At 41.8% G+C, this 20,381-nt stretch overlaps 1 pseudogene; it reads right to left on the bottom strand.

Moving 5' to 3' along the window:
- Positions 1 to 16,889: 16,889 nt before the first annotated feature.
- Positions 16,890 to 20,153, bottom strand: LOC120515495 (annotated as a pseudogene).
- Positions 20,154 to 20,381: the final 228 nt, after the last annotated feature.

Here is a 20,381-nt window from a genome sequence, read left to right as displayed (position 1 = left end):
GTTCAGAGCGGCTTGAGAACGAAGATTTTTTGCTGATTATCCTGTGCTGTTTAGACCTTTTTCAGACATTTGCCCTTTTCGTACTGTGTTGCACAATTGTCCCAGCAGACATATTTGGACACTTTCTTTCCAACACTGTCGCTGTATGGTGGCCCAGGGTCAAACTTTACAGTTTCTGTTGATACAAAGATATTTTTCTGTCTTTATTTCCTAACTAGAATTTTCAACTGTTTTTTTTCTAAGATACAATAAAAAGTCATAAATAATTTTAATGCTGATTGTGCATCTTTTAATGGTATTGAAATACTGCTATGAGATGGCATCTTGATAAAGGATTGCTAGGGTTGAGGGTAGACTGTTTTCTAAGGGAATAACAAATAGTGCGAAAATGAAAAAAACTATTGAGAATGAAGTGTGACTACAGTATATGCCAGTATGGGTATGTAAGGTTACACCCAGTCACAAATGACCGTGTCAGAGATTCAAGATTGAGAAAACTGGTAGGAGCCCAAGTAATCCTACCTGCTATAGGAGCAACCAATGCAGAAACAGGCCTTGGGAGCATGGTTTCTTAAGAAAATGAGCGGAAACCTGCAGTTCCTTCATAGGCTGCCAGTTACCTACACTGAACTAGACTCTCCTGATCCCTTAAGTGATTCTTGGGCTCATCCTAGATTGAATGTAAAATCTTCTCCCTGTCAGTACTGAATTGAGTCTAGATTTGGGAAGTGAGCTGGATGTAAGGTCACATTTGGTACAATGTTAGGTCTAAACTTGTAGGATGAAAGAGACATGGGAAGTAAGAAGAAATTTGGTAGGTAGCTTGACCTGACATACAAGCTAAACATCTGTTTAGCTGGGCCAAAGGGGCAGAAGCTTTCTTCTGTTTTGCTTATTGTTGCCTTGGAACTGTGTGTTTTCTCTTTACTTATCAGTCTATTGTATGTTTGTCAGTCTACAATTTTGATATTTTGGCAGCCCCTTTTTTGAAGCCACTGTTTTGTGATCCAAGAAAATAAGCACTTATAATAATACACACAAACTACATGATTACATGTTTTGTTCAGATATAATTAGAACATTAGAGTTGGGATGACATACATATGAGTTACACAAGCCCATTTGGTTTTGTTTTTTCCACCCAAGTCAATTATTTTTATCTAGCAGTGGTGTTTTAGATGTAATTATTTAACTTTTCAATATTTTTAAGCTGACAGTAGGCTGTACTTGTGCTATTATAGCAATGTTTCAGTCATTTGATTTACCACTGTGACCCGTTTCTTTTGTGTTGAAATTAATTGCTTATTGTTTTTGAGATACCCATAGGCACAAAAAAACACTTTGTATCAAAACAGGTATGTATGATTCATGGATACATTTCATTACTGTCTAGAATGTCTAGAAGAATAACTCAATGGGAGGATCAGAGGTTTCATGATGTAAGTCATTACAATGCCTTCATCAATGTTTTCCACTCTCTAAAGAGATTGGGTATATTTTATGGATAACTGTTGTGAGAGATGGCCAGCAGTTTATTCTGGCCAACACCCCCAGGCCGTTAGATGGAGTCCACCCTGCAACATGGAGGTGCCCTGAATTCCCACAGGGCATCATGGACAATGAAGTTCGGCTTCACAGCCCTGCTGGATACTGTGGAGGCCGCCAGGGGGCACTGCAGGGAGGCACAGCGATTTAGATTTTCCTTATAGCCCGGAAGTACTCCTTAGTCATGGGAATGGAAGAAATGAAGTACTTCCGGGCTGAAGAAAAAGAAGAGTTTTCATCTGACCCGGAAGTGCTATGAAATCACATGGACTGAAGGACAGAAGCACTTTCGTACAGAAGCGTAGTTGGCAGGATACTCTGGACATCTGTTTTTGCAGAGAACCTGAAAGAAAAACTTCTTCTGTGCACACAACCCAAAAGACAGCGTCACGACATGCAGGAAATCGCCAAACCATACACCAGACTGTCATGGGGAAGAAGAAGACAAAACAGACCGGCAACTCAACTTCCGGATGAAGGCGACCAAAATGAGATATGTGCCGGGGAAGAAATTGAAAATATATTTAAAGTAGTGCATTTTGTCCCATGCTCATACCTCGGAGAAGATCATCCAGGGTTCTGCGGGAGGCAGGATATAATCCCGAAGACGGTAGTGCGCTCGCACCCGATCATACGAGCGATGAGAACTTCCGCATGCAGCGTGCCGGTAAGGGACGCGTGACCTAACCCGAGGGATTCTGGGAAGGAGAAGGTCCACGTCCTGCTGCATTCTACGTCGCCCAAGAAATGACTGACTTGGACTTTCCGAAGGGGAAGGGGGAGGTGAGCGAGGCATCCCTCACCCCATGTAAAGGTAAGGGGGTCCGGGAAATGACTGATCGGTCTGCCGATAAATTAAAATAGGCGGATCGCAGTCAGCCAAAGACGGCACCGTGGACCTCCAGAGAATACTCCAAATCCCAGCTGCCTTTGCGTAACCCAACAGAGCACGTGTCAGAAGCGGGCGTGCTCATTGGCTCATGGCCAGGAGGTAAGGCTGATGATGGCTCAAGTCCACCCCTGGCCGATTTAAATAATAATATGGACGTGTGGGAGCTGGAAAAACTACTTCAGCCTGTACATAGTTTCTTACAGGTTGTGAATACGATTAAGAAGATCGTGGAGGAGCTGGGAGCACCGGCCGAAGCGTCTTTTAAAAGGCTGGATGAATGCCTGCGGCGATTTGGTCGGGAGCTTCCAGAAATTATTAATTCGGTGGTACAGGTAAGGCTTACTGGTACCGTACATGAAACAGGGATGCAGAGTGAAATGGGCCTGCAATTAATTAGCAGCGGGTACCAAGTAACCTCAAGCCCTACAAAAGACTCTAGAGTAATGACCGAATCGCCGATCGAAGGATCTATCAAGCCGGAGCAGCGGGATAGTGCTGCCTCCCGAAGCGAAGAGATCCTGAAGACATCGGAGCCGGTTATTTACAAATCTAAAGGGGTTCAAACAGCAAAGCGTCTCTCTCTTGCATATAGAGAGACTCAGACTGTGAAACAACCCCATATTAAAAAGGAGATCCTGAAAGAGAAACAGGGGTCTCCTGATAATAGAGAGTGTGGAACTGTGAACTCATGTGCGCCGGTTGACCCCTCCTTAGCAGATAAAGGGGCTGAGCCAGGGTTTACTCAAACTGTTTTCAGTCTTGCAGAGGGAGACTAGCAGGGGGAAGGCGGCTATGCTATAAATACCGCCAGCCGGGCCATATATGGTGAAATTGTCCACGGAGAGCCGGGGAGAAAGCGAGATATTTATATAATGTTCTCCCTCGGTTCTCCCATGATTATGTTTTAGGATATAGCCAAGGACCGGCCACAGCCAGTGGCTCCTCCTGGAGGAAGACGACCCTCGCGGGGCAGGACTCTACGCCCCACTGCACTTCGCTGAGGGGGAGGGACTGTGAGAGATGGCCGGCAGTTTATCCCGGCCAACACCCTCAGGCTGCTAGATGGAGTCCTCCCTTCAACATGGATGTGCCCCGAATTCCCGCAGGGCATCATGGACAATAGAGTTCTGCTTTACAGCCCTGTTGGATATCATGGGGGCCACCAGGGGACGCTGCAGGGAGGCACAGGGATTTAGATTTTCCTTATAGCCCGGAAGTACTCCCGGGCTGAAGAAAAAGAAGAGTTTTCATCTGACCCGGAAGTGCTATGGAATCACATGGACTGAAGGACAGAAGCACTTCCAGGTCAAGGACTACAAAAAGGACGATGGGAAACCCAGCCGACTGAGCCAGAGTTGAGAGGGAGTGTGACAGAGCTGCTGGGTGGAGAGGAGGATTGATTATTGTTGATTTATTAATATTATTCTGTTGATTATTGAGTATTGTGGAGGTGGAGGTGCTTTGTGCACATTATAGAAGAAATGAAAATTACTTCTGATACTTTTACCTGGTGTCTGGACATGTTGTCTGTGGGTTTGGAGGAGCAACAGCGCCCCCTACTGTCACACTGGGTAATGCATCAGATGGTGAGCCACTTAGTCTCAGAGGTGGGACTTATTTTACAGCATCCATTTGCAACTCACCATTGGTTTCTGGCACAAGTATTATCACAGACTAGTGCTGGATCATCTTTAGTGACAATTCCAGCCTTTACTGTTGTAGGACAGACTGGCATTATCAATTTAACCAGGCTGGAACCTGAATCCTGGCTCAGCAGTCTATTGCCAGACACTCCTAACGCTAGTTAAAAGTCTCAATTTAGCTGACTGGGCCTCCCTTTGGAATGCAGCATCTGCAGCCTTATTGGATCAGATGATCGATTCCAGACCATATTTCATCTTTATCCAATGCATGAAATGGACAAAGAGCCGCAAATCCATGATAAGTAACATTAATGGACAGAAGTTTACACCAGTTGTCAATCAAGAGAATAGTCTAATTTACACCCATGAAGCCAATGGCACAGAATCTCTTCCTCCCTATTAAAAACCGTTGTAACATCCTAACTAACTGTTCTTCACTCATTACGCTACAGCTTGACCTGGCCATAGTTGAACTGCCCCTAGGAAGAATTCATAGCTGATATAGTGTGGCTGCATCAGATGTTGAAAGAAACGCTTTACTCCAGAGGGCAACTGTGCTGGACTGAAAAGGAGGAATACTCATCTGTGTTGGAGTTTAGATGAGGTGGCCATTAGTCCAACCTTGCTGAGGGACAGTGAGTACAGGAGCAAGAAAGAGAGAGAGACCATACATAAACCACACGTTCACCTTGATAACAACGTTCACTGACTGATCATCAGTTGATTTAGCAGGCATAACTTTGCTAGCATTCAAGGACACTTTGTGTAAAACCCTTGAAGAGAAGACTGCAGTAATGGTCGTAACCAGAAGGTGTGACCAAAGGTGAAAAGGGATCCTTCATGAACAAGGAAAAGATGAAAAATCCTTCCATGTGCTTGGAGAAAGCCGACCAGGAAAGGAACCAAGCATCACTCACCTCACTTTGATTAAAAGAACTATTAACTACAATTTAATAGATAGGACAAAGTCAGATAATACACTATGGAACTGGTGTTAACTGTAACTAAAGATAATAATCTTGTAAAGGATAAGTTCTGACTATTATATTAAGTTCAAAAGGAAAGGGAAGAGTAGCAATTCAGACATGCATGGACTCACACACACACACACATTGAGATAAAGAACCTGGTACGGTAGGGATTGGTCACTGAACCAGGGCAAAGTTTAGCTGCTGTGAGCAAATGAACGGCACTTGCTGGCAACAGAAACTTCATAACCAGCCAGAGAACTTATCCATCATGATTCATAAGTCACATGCCTTTTCCTAAAAGAGAGGAAAGTTCTATCTAAGCCAAGGGATAGAAATTATAACTTATGTGCCTTTTTCTATGGAAGAGGAAAAGTTAAAGTAATCTTTCATCATTTTATATTTTTTGTTGTTTGTGTCTTTTGTCTACATATATCTATATGTTTGCATATATCCATCTTCTTTTATCATTTTGTTATAAATAAATTGTATTATTTTGTTTATGGTTATTTGTAAAAGCAAGTCTTCAGCCATGTTTCAAATCACAACAAAGAAATTGAAAGTTAATTTAAGATTTTCTTTGATTTTTGAAGCTTGTTCATAAATTATACTGTTCTCTTCATATTTCTGGCAACCTGGCCGGAACATGAAACAGAGATCCTATACCACATTACCTGCATTAATTTGCTGTTCCGGTGTGGGTGTCTGCTGGGTTATTATTCACTGAAAATTCTACACTATGGTACTGATTACAACCTGACTCTTATATGAACATTACAGAAACGATAGTCTAATCAAAATACTCCCGAATTGCTAATTACCAGTATTACATTGTAGGGTGCCACCATAACCTTTGCTTGTTACACTGAGTATGACTGTACAAAAAATTCTTAAAGAGTTTCTGCTTCCCATTGTATAGCATTTTGTATTAGCCTTTCCCTGCACTATTTTCAAACAGTGAAATACAAGAAAATGCATAGCTGCCATTTTCCAGGAATGCCAACATAATATCACGTCTGTTTCTTGGCCAGATATGTCACCAATTGAGTATGTTGGATGCCAACTATATTGTGAACAACACCTTCCAATGCCTACAGTCTCCCTGAACAGCAGTGTTTTTTGGGATGTTCTACAAGACATTATTGTCATGTGCCTTTATGCAACTTTATCATAACATACAGATCCTTGTACAGCAAACCACTGGTAAAAAAAACAGGATGCATACAAGCATTACATGTAGTCCTGGTTCTGGACCAATAAATTGCATACAGTGCATCCGGAAAGTATTCACAGCACATCACTTTTTCCACACTTTGTTATGTTACAGCCTTATTCCAAAATGGATTAAATTCATTTTTTTCCTCAGAATTCTACACACAACACCCCATAATGACAACGTGAAAAAGTTTACTTGAGGTTTTGCAAATTTATTAAAAATAAAAAAACTGAGAAATCACATGTACATAAGTATTCACAGCCTTTGCTCAATACTTTGTCGATACACCTTTGGCAGCAATTACAGCCTCAACTCTTTTTGAATATGATGCCACAAGCTTGGCACACCTATCCTTGGCCAGTTTTGTCCATTTCTCTTTGCAGCACTTCTCAAGCTCCATCAGGTTGGATGGTAAGCGTCGGTGCACAGCCATTTTAAGATCTCTCCAGAGATGTTCAATCGGACTCAAGTCTGGGCTCTGGCTGGGCCACTCAAGGACATTCACAGATTTGTCCTGAAGCCACTCCTTTGATATCTTGGCTGTGTGCTTAGGGTCGTTGTCCTGCTGAAAGATGAACCGTCTCCCCAGTCTGAGGTCAAGAGCGCCCTGGAGCAGGTTTTCATCCAGGATGTCGCTGTACATTGCTGCAGTCATCTTTCCCTTTTTCCTGACTAGTCTCCCAGTTCCTGCCACTGAAAAACATCCCCACAGCATGATGCTGCCACCACCATGCTTCACTGTAGGGATGGTATTGGCCTGGTGATGAGCGGTGCCTGGTTTCCTCCAAACGTGACACCTGGCATTCACACCAAAGAGTTCAATCTTTATCTCATCAGACCAGAGAATTTTGTTTCTCATGGTCTGAGAGTCCTTCAGGTGCCTTTTGGCAAACTCCAGTCGGGCTGCCATGTGCCTTTTACTAAGGAGTGGCTTCTGTCTGGCCACTCTACCATACAGGCCTGATTGGTGGATTGCTGCAGAAATGGTTGTCCTTCTGGAAGGTTCTCCTCTCTTCACAGAGGACCTCTGGTGCTCTGACAGAGTGACCATCAGGTTCTTGGTCACCTCCCTGACTAAGGCCCTTCTCCCCCGACCGCTCAGTTTAGATGGCCGGCCAGCTCTAGGAAGAGTCCTGGTGGTTTTAAACTTCTTCCACTTACGGATGATGGAGGCCACTGTGCTCATTGGGACCTTCAAAGCAGCAGAAATGTTTCTGTAACCTTCCCCAGATTTGTGCCTCAAGACAATCCTGTCTCAGAGGTCTACGGACAATTCCTTTGACTTCATACTTGGTTTGTTTGCTCTGACACAAACTGTCAACTTTTGGACCTTATATAGACAGGTGTGTGCCTTTCCAAATCATGTCCATTCAACTGAATTTACCACAGGTGGACTCCAATTAAGCTGCAGAAACATCTCAAGGATGATCAGGGGAAACAGGATGCACCTGAGCTCAATTTTGAGCTTCATGGCAAAGGCTGTGAATACTTATGTACATGTGCTTTCTCAATTTTTTTATTTTTAATAAATTTGCAAAAACCTCAAGTAAACCTTTTTCGTGTTGTCATTATGGGGTGTTGTGTGTAGAATTCTGAGGAAAAAAATGAATTTAATCCATTTTGGAATAAGGCTGTAACATAACAAAATGTGGAAAAAGTGATGCACTGTGAATACTTTCTGGATGCACTATAGATGTGGTGTTATGATTAAACTAGGACTCTGTCTCTGGTATATCATTTTTTTTTTAAAAGTTTGTGTTGTTAATTGCTTTTGGTTATTTTTTTGTCTTAACATTTTCCTGTCATTGACCTTTTTGTTTAATGTGTTTTAGGTTTCTTATTATTGTGTTTTCATAATATGTTCTTTATTAATGAATATATTGAGCCCAAGGGGACAGGGCCCCCTGATGTTGTACTTGCTTGACTGCTCTTGTACTATTATACAAGAGATTATATCGTGATCTTCTGGTTTGTAGGGCCAGGCCTACCTCAAAATTATAGGCATCAAGACCCTATTTATGCACAACAACAAGGTGAGCCTTACCAAAAATCAAGAATCCAATCTTTTGGTCTTCAATGACCTAACTAAAATGGATAAAGGCTTTACTATTAAAAACAAATGAATGGGAACCCTTTAAAAACCCCGGCTCACATCACAAATCTATGTTCCTTTATATTGAAAGATATGTATTTTCAAAAAAGGCAAAACAAGAACAAAAGCAACAATGGGTGCAAAGGGTTGTGTAGATATTCCAAAAAACAGTGAATCAGAACAAAGTACTGACAAATTGAAAAATCAAAAATAGAAATGGAGGACAAAGACAGAAGTAGGGATTAATGTTACCTCATTAGTACTGTGTTAAACCTCAGATTATTTAAGGCTGAGAATGGTCCCATTGCTGTGGCATCAGGAGGACTCGAGCTCACACACACAACACACACATTTGTAACTAGGCTTTGAAGTTATTTCTTTTGTTTATCAGCATCTGGTTATTCTCAATTTGATGTTGTTCACAGTTTAGCAGTTTTGTCAACAGCTTTTCTGATTTTTGGCATCAAACCTTGCAGCAATTTCTTGAATATATGCCGATCTCCCATTCTAGTTAACCCCATCCTAGTTGCCAGCCATATTCTCTTTTGCCATCAGACAAGCCAGGAGGGCCAGCTGGAAATAAAAAACTAGGTGGGCAGTTTAAAAATTGTAGTCCAGCAGATCAACTCTGGATTTTTGTTAAGTAGTAGTTTCCGATTCTCTGGCTTTTAAGTTTTTGTTTGTAGATTTGAAGTTTTAATTTGTTCATTTTTTGATTTGCTCTTTTAGGCGATTTTCTATGTAAATGTCCCTTCTTATTTGAACTATCTTGTAAGCAAACCTCATATTATTAAGAAACTCTTTTTTTGTTCTTTAGACCTGGGCTTTCCACAAAAAAAATGCAAAAAACATAAGGCATCTATTTTGAAGAAGACAGTGATGGATCTAGCGTTATTACTTCATGTAATTAAGGGAAGCATGTAGCATACCAGCAAATCTGTGGCTATCCACAGCCACTTCAAGTTAGACATCTGTTGCAGTTCATTTTTTGAAAACCTTGCAGAGAGTTTTTCCATAATAATGCCAGATTATACACTGTTATTTTCTTATGTAATACCCCAAAACTGTTATTTCTTGATGCTGCTGAATCTACATGTATTAGGCAGCTACTGTATACAGGTTTGTTTCTGTGATCTGTTCTTGAGAAGAAAATCCAAATGAATAATAATATGTATAAACTGGACATTTCTTTGTACGTATCTCAGTAGTGAATTTGTGTTTTTTAGTGAATTCTCCCACTAAAAAGATTGTCTAAAACATTGTAAGGCTTAGTCCACATCACCATGGAACCATTTGAAGATGCAATTTTCGTTTTAAACATTTTTGTCCGCACACATTTTTCAGGCAGTTCTTCCAGGTATTTCCATCACTCTTCATTTGTGGTTTCTACTCTTCCAGTGTGACTGCAGAGTTATTTGAAATGTACCATAAATCCATGGTCTATAAAAAGTCTAAACACTCCAAACAGGTATTAAGTGCATGCACGCAAACAACAATTAAAGTTTTAAAGTTTACTTATAATTCTCATTCATATAAAAACACTAGAAATCTTTTTAATTTTTATGAATAAATTCCTTTTAAGTTTTGAATTAGTAATTAAGAAATACATTAGCTTGTTAGACCCTCATCCAGAGGTGGTTCCTGCACTGGGTCTGATGCTGCTGGGTTAGGCTTTGGCACATGCACTCTGAAGTGGATTAGGCAAATTTAATGATGAATGGATAGATGGATGGGGTAGCTTATTGATTTATGTGTCAATTTCAGACTGCTTCAAAATATCTAGTAAAGCACAAAGTTGACACATTGCTACCCATCCTAGACTGTTTTTTTTAGTTTTTACTTTTCTGTTAATTGTTTCGAGTTAACTGTAGTAGCGCATATTGTATTCACTACAAATATCTTAATTGTAATAAAGACTAAAAGGCAGCATGACAGTGCTGTGGTTAGAGCTTCTCTATCACAGCTGTAGAATACCAGGTTTGAAATCCATTTTTTGTTCTACCTGTATTAGATTAACAGACAACTCTAAATTAGATTTTTGTGGGTGTGTGCTTTAATATGGCCTTTGTACTCAGGCTCCTTTTATGTATTACCGGGTGAAGTAAGTTACAAAATGGGGAAAAAAAACAATAAAGGGCATCACAGTTGCCAAAGTGTAACGGCACACTTTCTATTTCTCGGTTGCTAGCTTTTCAGCAGTTTTCACAGTTTCTTCTCCCAACATATAGACATGCATATGTATGTGACTAACTAGCAATTGTAAGCTGATCCCTATGAGGGAGTACTTTCTGTAATGCCACGTGTCCTGTTCAGGTTAAGCTCCAGATTCCTACAACCCTTTAATGGTTAAAAAGTGGAGGCAGAAATGGATGGATGGATCAGTAACTATAATTATAAATGTGACAATAGCAGATTTTGCTTTCTTACATTTAGTTTACACTGTTCACAAGAAGGATTCTGGAAAGTTATTTAAATGTAAATTCATGCTCCTAAAGCCCGTGAACATTTATTTTTCAGTGAATAGTAAAATCCATCATATTTTTAAGAAGTTTTTAAATCCTTTTATAAATTATCATTATTTTGATAAGCATAGTTTTAAACTCCTTGTTTAATGATTTTTTGACTAAGGCTCATGCCATCTTATTAAAATAAAGTCGAATAATCCCCCCACCCTTATTTGCTCAATGCAAAAAGAAATGAAAACTTCTGATCAATTGGAAGGAAGAAAAAAATAAGAAAAGACACAACTGAAAGAGATAACAATGAAGCCTACAGGCAATTTAACTGCATAGATGAGTGCTGTTACAAGAACAGATAAGCATTTTGCCAGATTTGTTTTAAGCGAGAATGTAATGGCTCATGTAAAAAGAAAAGCCAAGTTTATTATCTTATGTAAATGTGGAATTAAAAATGTAAAGATTAAAATATAGACTGGCAATTTCATATAGACAGTTGATTATCTCATTACATATGTTGTACATGTATGTTTCTTATGAACAAGCAAATTCTCATGAGCATGTTTTATATAAAATAGAACAAAATAAAATAAGTTAACAAAATCACAGTCTGAACATTAAATTCATTTATATAATGTCCCAGTGCTGTCCATTTTAGTTTGCATCACTAAAAATAACCTGCTGCAAAGGAGTACAATGCTTATGATACTATTATTACATTAAAAAAATGAAACAAAAATGGTTATAACAATGTTTTCATTTTTATTTATTTACTAGGGGGCTTATCCCCTGCTCGCATTGCTCACCAAACTTCCCCCCGCTCATGTTGTGAAGAGGGGGGCTGAACGCACCCCAAGGAGACGCGGTCGATCCTCCGAAACCCCCTCTTAAATTGTGATACAATGGGAAACAAATACAATTTTTTTTTTACCTCCTCTTTGCTCGATCAGCTGCTGGCTTGCTGCTGCTGCTGCTGTGCCACATGATATGCATCTTGTGCAGCGCTTTGAGCATTTAAAAGCTTGTACAGCAGCTGTCTTACTCTTTGTCTTTTATTTCTGGTCCTAGGTGTGGTTAAATCCGTTGGCACAAAGTCTCGTCTCTCAGGACCTGAGTTCTTGATATTTCAGTTTATAATTTAAAAACGGAATAAGAATCTGAAAATCTAACAACATAACATTAAAGTTCGGTAAATTCTGAAAAGAATAATACCAAACATATATATGTAGGTTTTAAAATAAGCCCAATTTAAAGAATGACAAAAAAGTAACATAAAAACGTGACATAAAATCATTGCACTTTTAGGCTTAGGATTTTATATATACAGTATAGAGTAGATTTACTTATATTGGTCAACAATACTGTTCTTAATGAAAGTCAAACATTTCCCATTTGAAATATTATATTATTATCAGTAAAGCAATGTGTTGGGCATTAATCAAACAGCACTGCAGACTAAAAATTAGTTAACAAACATGCTTTAAAGTGCTTTATCCATTCATCTAGTATGCATCTTTACCAACAGAAGAGCTAAAACTGTAATGCAATAATCATCTTGGCTGTCTGTCCTTGAGTGAAATAATTTGCCACTGCCATGACTAACTTCTGGAGATTGTATGTTTCACTCTTTTTTGTGGGTTTCTCCTTAGAAGACCAATTCAAACAAAGCCTTATTCAAAAAGCCACACTGCCTGGCATGAGTCTGACACTTGTCCTAACAGTAATGATCCAAACATCCCAATAATACGTCTGTGTGCTAGGAGAGAAAACTCATATATACTGAAGGCAACAAAAGACTTTTGGCAGGAAAAAAACCTGCTGCACAATGGTGATAACTTTATTGTATTAGTATTTAAATATGCACTGGTATAAAAAATTGCCCGCTGCCAAATCAAGATGCACAGGTTGTCCAAATCCTCCAGGATGGACAGGGCTATAGAAGGGTGTCAACCCATTAGCAGGACCAGTATCTGCTCCTCTGTGCAAGGTGGAGCAGTAGGAGCACTGCCAGAGCCCTATAAATGACTCCATGTGGATGGCATGATGGCCCAATGTCCTCTAGTGGGACCTGTGCTCACAGCCTATCACTGTTCAGCTTGATTGGCATTCATGAAAGAATACCACAATTGTTAGTTCCACCATTAGTGTGCCACTCTCTTTACAGATGAAAGCACGTTCACACTGGGTACATGTGACAGACATGAAAAAGTCCGGAGACTCAGTGGTGAATGTTATGCAGCCTGCAACATCATCCAGCATGACTGATTTGGAGATGGGTCAGTGATGGTCTGGGTGAGGCATATCCTTGGAGGGTCACGCAGACCTCCATGTGCTAGGCAATGGTACCTGGGATCCTCCTGGTGCAGGACAATGCTCAGCCTCATGTGGCCAGTTTGTGTAGGCAGTTCCGTTGATGCCACTGACTGGCCCACATGTTGCCCAGACCTGAATCCAATTGAGAACCTCTGGGACATTATGTATCAGTGTATCCACAGACGCCAAGTAGTGCCACAGACTGTTCAGGAGCTCACTGATGCTCATCTGTTGTTTTATCATGAGCATGCCAAAAGGTTGTCAGGAGTGCAAACAAGCATGTGGGGACCATACACACTACTGAGACACATTATGAGTTGCATTGCCATAATGAAATTCACGTAAGTTGGATCAGCCTGTGATTTTAATTTTTGACTTTGATTTTCAGAATGATAATGAATCCAGCCCACAATTGGTTGGTGATTTTGGTTTCCATTGACCATAGTTACATCATATGGTTTTCAACAAATTACACCGTAGTACAGATTTTCCACCTGAATATTTTGTTCATCGGCATCCAATTCCTTTATTTATTTTAATAAGAATGAGGTCAGAAACACAGTCATGCATCAACAGAAACATTTCTTGTAAGCATCATTAGTGATAACCTGAATTGGGCACAAGACTCAGCAACTACCGTTCCTCCTCAGATGTGTAAGGAAAGTTTGGATGTCTCCATCCTTGGTCACCAACTTCTATAGGTACAATGTGGAGACCATCCTCATTGGCTGCATAGCATCCTTTTATGGCACCTGCTCAAGTCAGCAAACGGCATTATTAAAGAACACAACCATCCTGCATCCTGCTTTTTTTTCTCTCCTTCATTCGGTTGTACAGCAAGATATTAAAACCTGCATCAGAAGATTTATAGACAGATTTTATTCACAGATCATACTTTTACTCAAAGGCCACTTATATAGACAAATGCATGTTTTTAGGTATGTCATAATCAAAATGTATGATTTTATAATTTACCAGTCTAGCTGGAAAGAAAGTTGATATTTTTAAATAGCCTTGGCTCATTGCAGTAGTCCTCATTGACATTCCTTTCCATTTAGTGTGGTTTGTTGCAAAATGCCTGGCCCAACTTCAATAGGACTGATTTTCCAATTTTTTTATGGCATATACAGTATATTGAATTTATGTGTGTGTGTGTGCATGTATGTTAAATTCAATGTATAATATAATCATGGTATTTTTTGGTCTGTTGTTGGTATTGTACTATTATCAATAGAGTGTCGGTGACATTGAAATAATGTAGAAATGGCAATAAATTTGAAATCAATCATCACAATAAATTTGAACTTGAAAACGGTAACGGGCTGAACACATAGTCCTATAGTTTTTCTGTAGTCAAAGTGAGATTTTAAGATATGTATTCCTCAAGCCTAAATTAAAATCAACCAATCAGGAAGTCCTGAGTCTAGGTAGTGATGTCCTTAGCTTTGTTACTAGATTCATGAGAATGATGGTGTTGAATACCAAGCTATAGTCTACAAATAGTATTTTACATAAATGATCCTTATATGAAAGTGAGATAGTGCTGTAGAGCTGGCTATGAAAAGTGTGCTGCAGCAATAGGGAAAGAACAATAAACAAATAAATAAAGAACAGATCAAAAAGCTAAAAGGTATTCTGAAGAAATATTACAATGTAATCCCAAGCAATGACAAGTCATTTAGGTAATAAAGATACAGAATACAGTTATGTTATTCAATTAAAAAAGTACAAGAAATGTTTTTATAGCTTTAGCTTTATCAATGGACATAAAAAATAACCAAGATGTTACCAACTGTAGTATGTAAATCTTGCTTTATTCAGTGCTTTAATAGTAAATTATGCTCAATAAAAATAAACTCAGAACAATGCAATATGACGTTTTACAGGCACCAGATAATAACTGGGTCAAAACAAAGCAATCTAATTATTGCTCTTTCTGAATATTTCTGTACTCTTCTGCTCATTATCAATGAGTTGAAAGCTGGATAAAAAAATAAATATAATTTAATGAATATTTCATTCAGGGCAGTCTGTACTGCTGAAATTGAGAAAATATTACTCTTTGATTTTTTTATGTTGTAATCTAATGTAGAAATGCTCCTATTAAACCCCTGGTGGTTAATTCATCCTAAGACATCTAACTAGATATACTTTCAACTGAACTGCAATGTTCATTAAAATAACCAGCAAACTGTAATTTGTCAAAGAAAAATGAGTTTTCTTTACTTAACACTTTTCACAATTAACAAATAACATAATTTAACATAAAATGAACAATTTCACACTATTGTCCAGTGAAATAAGAATACAGAGCTTTTCACTCGGTATATTAATATACAGCATGCAGAGCTCTAAACTTTACCTTTTATTAATGTAGCTTAAGTTTAACAAATACTTTTACAAAAATAATGTAATCAAAAACCTTACAATATAACTCTGTAGAAATGCACATCCTATAAGGGATCTTCATCAATCTTCATTTTTCAGAAAAAATACATATTAATACTTTTGTGCCTGCAGTTGACATTAATGACAACTCATCATAAAATCAATGCAAATGTACTTTCATACTATAAATCAATAAAATCAAATTGAAAATATCTTGTGAACATATACAGTTCAGATTCAGGAGGAACAGTGGGGTTTTTGTCCTGGTCGCGGAACAGTGGACCAGCTCTACACCCTTGGCAGGGTCCTGGAGGGTGCATGGGAGTTTGCCAAACCAGTCTACATGTGTTTTGTGGACTTAGAAAAGGCATTCAACCGTGTCCCTTGGTGAATCCTGTGGGGGGTGCTCCGAGAATATGGGGTACCAGACCCCCCCCCGATAAGGGCTGTTCGGCCCCTGTACAACCGGTGTCAGAGCTTGGTTCGCATTGCCGGCAGTAAGTCGAACCTGTTTCCGGTGAGAGTTGGACTCCGCCAGGGCTGCCCTTTGTCACTGATTCTGTTCATAACTTTTATTGACACAATTTCTAGGCATAGCCAGGGCGTTGAGGGGGTCCAGTTTGGTGGGCTCAGGATTGGGTCACTGCTTTTTGCAGAAGATGTCGTCCTGTTTGCTTCATCAGTCCGTGATCTTCAGCTCTCTCTGGAGAGAGTTCACAGCTGAGTGTGAAGCGGCTGGGATGGGAATCAGCACCTCCAAATCCGTGACCATGGTCCTTAGTCGGAAAAGGGAGGATTGCCCTCTCAGGGTTGGGAGCGAGATCCTGCACCGTGGAGGAGTTCAAATATCTCGGGGTCTTGTTCACAAGTGAGTGAAGAATGGAGCAGGAGTGCAACAGGCAGATCGGTGTGGTGCCCGCAGTGATGCGGGCTCTGCATCAGTCTGTTGTGGTGAAAAAGGAGCTGAGCCATAAGGCAAAGCTCTCAATTTACCGGTCGATTTATGTTCCTACCCTCACCTATGGTCATGAGCTGTAGGTAGTGATCGAAAGAACGAGATTGCGAATACAAGTGGCTGAAATGAGTTTCCTCCGTAGGGTGTCTGGGCTTTCCCTTAAAGATAAGGTGAGAAGCTCAGTCATCCGTGAGGAGCTCGGAGTTGAGCCACTGCTCCTCCACATCGATAGGAGCCAGATTAGGTTGCTCAAGCATCTGATCATGATGCCTCCAGGATGTCTCCCTGGTGAGGTGTTCCGGGCACGTCTAAGTGGGAGGAGGCCCCGGGGAAGACTGTACTTAGATACATCTTTGGATGCACTGGGACACATCATCAATGATGTTTCCTGAGATCATCGGGTGTTTCGGGTCTCACAACATCAGACACCCTCTCTCAGGTGACTCAGCCGGGGTTGATCACGCCCCAACTTGTGTCCCAGCAGCACTGCCCCACTTTGCGGACCTCTTGATCCAAATCCACCTCGAGGCTCTTTCTGCGGCTTCTGTGATGGACTTAATGGCTCTCCTCTTTGCAGCTCCTGTGATTCCAAGCCTGGCAAAGATCTTACACAGGGATCGAGCGGCAAAGCCTCTGCACCCTACTTCTATGGGCTCACAGCAAGCCTTCTAGCCCTTCCTTCGGCAGTCCTCAATAAGCTCCTGGTACTTGAGCCGCTTACGCTCATTTGCCTCTTCCATGCAGTCCTCCCATGGGACTGTCATTTGCAACAAAAGGACTTGTTTGGACGATGCAGAAGTTAAAATTATATCGGGTCTCAATGAAGTTGATGTTACAAATTCCGGGAACTTGAGCTGCCTGCCCAGGTCAACCCGCAGCTCCCAGTCTGCTGAAGATGAAAGGAGGCTGGTTGATTTTTGCTTTGCTTGCGCCTGCTCACCAGCCCTTATGAAGGCAATTCTTCTCTGGCAGCCAACATATTTGTTGTTGGCCACTGCATGTGAAATGGTCTCTGCTATACACTTTAGGACCTGATCGTGTCGCCAACGGTATCGACACTCTCCAAGGGCAGATGGGCAGCTACTCAGAATATGCTCCAGGGATCCTCGTCCAGGACAGAGTGGACACGTTGGAACTTCACTCTTGCCCCAAACATGCAGGTTCGATGGGCTGGGGAGCACGTCGTACACAGCTTGGACCAGGAACTTAATACGCCGTGGCTCTGCCTTCCAGATGTTGTTCCAAGTGATCTTCCTCTCCAGCGCTCCTTCCCACCTCGTCCATGCCCCTTGCTGCCACATGCTCACCGCCCTGCTGGTCCTCACCTCCTCAACACCTGCTCGGATTTCCTCTAGGACCAATCTTCGTCTCGCCTTGCCCTGAGCCTTGTTGTACTGTGGCTTGGGGATTGCTCCCAGTCCTGCTCGCCCCGTTGCCACTGTGCCCACAAGTGCCTTGTGTCTCAGCCGAGACTCTGCCAACTCCAGTCCCTCTTGTGCTCTCCACTTCCTTCCTGTTCGCACTTCAATACCTACTGTTGTTACTCTAGAATCTCCAGAGCCTTGGTAGACTAGGGCCTCTCTTATACGAGAAACCCTGAACTCCTCCTCCAGGCTGCTGATAGGAAGCTGAAGCTTATTACTCCTGCCATATAGTGCTACACCCGTTAGACTACGAGGCAGGCCAAGCCATCTTCGAAGATGACAGCTGATCTTCCTCTCCAGGGCCTCTACTGTAGACATCGACACTTCGTACACCAACAGTGGCCAAAGAATCCGTGGCAAGATGCCATGCTGGTATATCCATGCCTTAAATCTGCCAGGTAAACCAGACTTATCTACTGCCGACAACCAAGCTTCCAGCTTCTTGATCGTTGTCTGGACTGACGCAGTATCTCTGAGGCTACAGTCAAAAACCTTACCTAAGCTAGTGACTGGTTTCTCATTAATTGATGGTATTGTTACGCCATCCGCTGAGAAGCGAAACTTGTCCACCACTTTCCCTCTCTTCAGTACCATAGACCTGGATTTTGTTGGCTTGAAACTCATCCTAGCCCAAGAAATGAGCTTAACCAGGCCCTGAAGAATCCACCTGCACCCAGGCACTGAGGTAGTGGTGACTGTCAAGTCATCCATAAAGGCTCTGATCGAGGGCTGCCGGAACCCAGACTTGGAAAGGGGGCCTCTGCACTCCGTTTCAGCAGTCTTGACCAACATATTCATCACGAGAGCAAAAAGGATCACAGAAATTGTACAGCCAGTAATTATCCCTTTCTCGAGCCAATGCCAGTTTGATGTAATACTCCCTGAAGTAACTCTCAGCCTGAAGTTACTGTAATAATCCAGAATGAGACCCTTGATCTTACAGGGTACATGGTGCTGATCTAGAGTCATCTCAACCAGCTTGTGAGGGATTGACCCATATGCATTGGCAAGGTCCAGCCAAAGCACAGCTAAATCTCCATTTCCCTCACATGCTTCCCTTATCAATTGTGTGACAACTCCAGTATGCTCCAGGCACCCTGCCACTCCAGGAATGCCACCCTTTTGTACGTATGTGTCAATATAACCATTCTTCAGTAGGAAGTCTGTCATCCTTCTAGCTAAAATGCTATAGAAGATTTTGCCCTCCACACTGAGGAGTGAGATGGATCGGAAGTGCTCCAGTGTTGTTGAATTCTCCTCCATAGGGATCCAGACGCCCTCAGCCTCCCTCCACTGTTCTGCGATGATCCCTCTTCGTCAAATCACTCTGAGAATCTTCCAGAGGATTCGAAGGAGTCCTGGGCAGCGCTTGTACACCTTATATGGTACTTGACTGGGACCGGGAGCAGAACTCACTCTGGCTGCTGTTACCACCTCTTGAACTTCTTGCCAGGTGGGTTCTGAAGTATGGAACTCAACTATTGGTGCTGGTACCTTCAAGAGGGCTGTCTGTGGCCCTAACTCTTGCTCTCTGTCTGGATCACTCAAGGTGTTATGCAGGAAGTGATCTACCTCTTCCTTAGGGCAATCCAAACATCCACTGCGCTTCTCTCCCAGCAGTCTTTTTGTAAAGCCAAAGGGGTCAGCTACAAATGAGGTTCGCTTCCTGGCTCTTTCAACTCTCCGCCTCCTATGCCATTCTGCTCTACGCATCGTCATGAGCTTCTTCCTAATAATCTGCCGAAGCTCACTGAGAGATGGCTTCTCCTCCTCAGCTGCTTTCCTGAACTGCTTCGTCAGAATCCGCAGCTCTTTCCGGAGTTGATGGATCTTATCTGACCTGCGGTTCCTGGTATAGGTATGTTTACTCAACTTAGGCTCCTCTATGCCAAACCTCTCAGTCGCGAAACTTGTGATGATTGTGGTCAGATTACGAAGTCGTCCTTCCACATCACCCTTTGCTGTTACATTGATGATTCTAGATGTATCCTCATCAAACTGGTGCCACAGCTTGTGCTGCTTTGCTTTGCTGGAGGCCACTTGATATGTAGGACTACTCTGCCTGGACCTGGAGTGTTTGGCACTTGGAGGTTCTGGGCAATGTGGGGTTTCTCCAGACCAGGCTCCTCCTGCGTCTCACCAGGCGACGATCCTGTGTGCTGTGCTGTAATCTCCTGTGTCAGGCATTTCATCCGAGCTTGATGAATTTTTAGGCCCCTATCATTCTTGCAGACCTTTCCGCAGATGCATCTACTTATCATGGTCGATAGTCCACTTCCTGAGGTCATTACCAAAAGATCCATTATATTGGGGTGCTCATCCTCCCCCCCTCTCAGGCACCCCTGAGGGTAATTCTCCGTGGGTTGCTCTGTAGCTTATTTAGGTACTTCCTTGCAGAAGTTGCAGGTTGGGCTGCTACCCCTTCCTGCCCCGGGTGCCGTCTTTCCGTGCTGTCACCGACTCTCCAGTCGTCACCAAACTATACTCGG

Source organism: Polypterus senegalus, chromosome 15 (assembly GCF_016835505.1).
Source record: "Polypterus senegalus isolate Bchr_013 chromosome 15, ASM1683550v1, whole genome shotgun sequence".
In the NCBI taxonomy this organism is placed as follows: Eukaryota; Metazoa; Chordata; class Cladistia; order Polypteriformes; family Polypteridae; genus Polypterus; species Polypterus senegalus.
This window is presented reverse-complemented; position numbering and strand designations above follow the sequence as displayed.